Consider the following 3,126-nt stretch of genomic DNA (forward strand, 5'->3'; position numbering starts at 1 on the left):
AAAAAAAAAGATTTATAGCATTGGAAACACTATGGGGCAGTTTTACTCTGTCCTGCAGGGTTGCTGTGAATTGGAATCAACCCCATGGCAGTGGGTGTTTTTTTTCTTCCCCCTGCCCCCAACTTTGCCTCCTGATGGAATTGACCTTCCCCCTGGATCTCTAGCACATTCACCCTCATGCAAGTCTCTCTGCCCTGCCTCTGGTCAAGGTCACCAGTGAGACTGGCTCTGAGACTTCCTCTTCCCATCATGCTCAGCTCTAGGAAACAACTCCCTCTCCAGGCATACCATAAACACTTTGACTAATCCCATAACTTCTTAGGGGGCTGCTGCACCTCACCTTAAAAGAACTTTGAACCTCAACTGAAGTAAATAGAATTGTTTTAAACCTAGTACCACTTAGTGTTGTCCTGCCTCAGTTTCTTCTCAGTACCTAGCCTCTGACAGGATGTTTGGGGAGATCACAGCTGGCCATAAGTATGAGGTTTGTTTGGCTTCTTTGTGTTGGAGAACTCTTTTGAGAATCTCCCTCCAATGCAATTATTGGGATTATTGCCCCAATTCAGAGACTTTGCAAGCTTATGTGGCACCTATTCTACCATTAGTGCACTGAGGAATCCACAAAGTTTATTCCTGTAAGTTATCTGACAAGGCAGACTCTACTAGTTGCTTACCCAATATCTATTCTTTTTTTTGTTTGGATAATGTGTCCAACTTAAATTTCCCAGCCTTCTTAGCAGGAAGGAGTGACCATGTGACATGATTCTGACCAATGACATAGAAGGGGAAGTTGTTGATGATGCTTCTGAGGAAGATTTTTAAAAGAAGGTCTTGCTTAGTCAACTCACACTGTTTTGCCGTGTTCTGCCTTCTTGACTGGAGCAGGGGCCTGACAACCCTAAACTTTTGACTCAATGCCAGCAGCTTGTTTTTTTCTGTACCTCTCTTGCATAAGAAAAAGGGAAACACTTTTGTTTCAATCATGTTAGTTTGGTTCCTGTTACAGCTGAGCTCAGTTGTTAAGATTACCTGGTAAAAATGCCTCTCTGATCTGAATCCCTTACCTGTCTGTGTCTCTTCACTAAGCCTAGGCTTAAGAGGACCATGGCCAGAATCCACCCTGAGGCTTCCCCAACCCTAAACAAACAAAACAAGACAAAAAAACCCAAACTCCCGGCCTTTGAGTTGGTTCAGATTCATAGCGACCCCTCCTTGGGTTCCCAGGACAGTATCTCTATGGAAGTAGATTGTACAGTCTTCCTTCTGAGGAGTGGCTGGTGGGTTTGAACCACCAGCCTTCTGGTTAGCAGTCAGATACCTCAGCCACTATGCCATCAGAGCTCCTCCCTAACCCTACCGTCCTTCTCAAATCCAGGGTGGTAGTAAGGTAGAATAGGACTCACCTACCTGGCCCTGGTCGCTTGCCCCTCTGGAAGTATGACATCCTGTAAACAACTGACTTTAAATCCATTGTTGGATTCCACATGCTGGATGGATGGGTTTAGTGTCACCTTTGGGCAGAAGTGAGCAAGTTCATACCTTGGAGGGGGATCTTAACCTGAGAGGGAAGTCAGGGGCTCAGCTATTATGGTTGTACTTCTTTCCACAAGTCAAACTAACATATTTTTATGGAATGCCCTCCTTAGGGTCCCCCTGTAGCCTTTTGGATTGAGGATTTTACAAAGGTGAGGTTTGAAGAGAGGAGTGTTTCTTACATTGGCTTACTTCCTCAGCATCTTGCATTTTCCTTTGATAAATATTTACTGTGTAATGTTGACTTCTGTGACACTGAAGATAAGCTCTTTCTGTGCAGTATGTTCAAATGTGGTTCTGTCAATGGCCTGGGTCATCTTTGATCATCTTTAGGTGCTGGTGTTGGAATGAACATGGGCTGTTCAACAAACCTGGGTTTGAATCCCAGCTCTGTCACTTAATCCTTAGGAACTACCTTAGATTCCTCATTAAAATAGACAACACCATCTCCAGCAGGACTGGTGTGAAGATAGCAGAGAAAGAGGTTGAAAACACAACATATGAAGTAGGCGTTCGATACATACATGGTAGTGCCCTTTCTAGCTTTGGTTCAAAATGTGACATGGGTCTTTGAAAATCTCAAAACATGATTGAGTTTAATTTAATTACAAATAAATGCCTGCCATATGACTCCTCTGTGAGCAAACAGTGCTCAGATCCCAGCATGCTTAGGGCAGGCTGTTCTTATTGCTGGGAGGAATCAGCAGAGCCTGGCAGGGTCGAAGTGGGAAAGAATGTGTTCATTTTTTTAGAATTGTTCTATTTCAAATCATAGTTGCTGAATACTTTTTATTATAGAAATATCTTTTTTTGAGTATAGCATCAACAACTGCTCATTGTTCAAATGTAAACCATAGGATAATGTCTCAATGGAAAAGCGATTTTCTTCCATAATCCCTCTGTTCCCACATGCAAATACTATGGCTATTTGTGTCTTTGCTTCCAGTCCTGTTTTTGTACCTATAAACACATACACACACACACACACACGCAGATGCATAGATATTCTTAAAAGGTGTTATAATACCTATATGGGTCTACTTTTTTTCCTCCTTCATATAGAACTACCTTATCTTTTTGTTGGCTGTGTTGTATTCCATTGCCTGCAGACACATAGTATATTCAGTGTCTAGTTGTAGGACCTTTAGGATGTACAGCTGTCACTCATCTGTCAGTGGAGGCTTGTGTATTCTTCTTACTATGTTGAGTAAGTTTCAACAGAGCTTTGCAGCTAAGATGGACAAGGGGGAAAGGCCTGGCGATATACCTTTGAATATCAGCCAGTGAAAACCCTATGGAGCACAATGGGCTGATCTGCGGCCAGTGACGGGGATGGCCCAGGACTGAGCAGTGTTTCATTCCGTTGTGCATGGGGTTGCCATGAGTCAGGGCCAACTTGAGGGCAACAAGAAATGCAATGCACTGCTGTCGAGTTGGATCCGACTCATAGCAACCCCTCCTTGGGTTTTTGAGGCGGCTGGCGGTTCAAACCTGCCAGCCACTCCTCGGAAGGAAGATGGGGCAATCTACTTCCATAGTGATACTGCCTCGGCAACCCAAGGAGGGGTCACTATGAGTTGGGTCCGACTCGAC

This window comes from Orycteropus afer, unplaced genomic scaffold, assembly GCF_000298275.1.
Source record: "Orycteropus afer afer isolate SDZICR_OR568_19922 unplaced genomic scaffold, OryAfe1.0 scaffold00049, whole genome shotgun sequence".
Classification (NCBI taxonomy): domain Eukaryota; kingdom Metazoa; phylum Chordata; class Mammalia; order Tubulidentata; family Orycteropodidae; genus Orycteropus; species Orycteropus afer.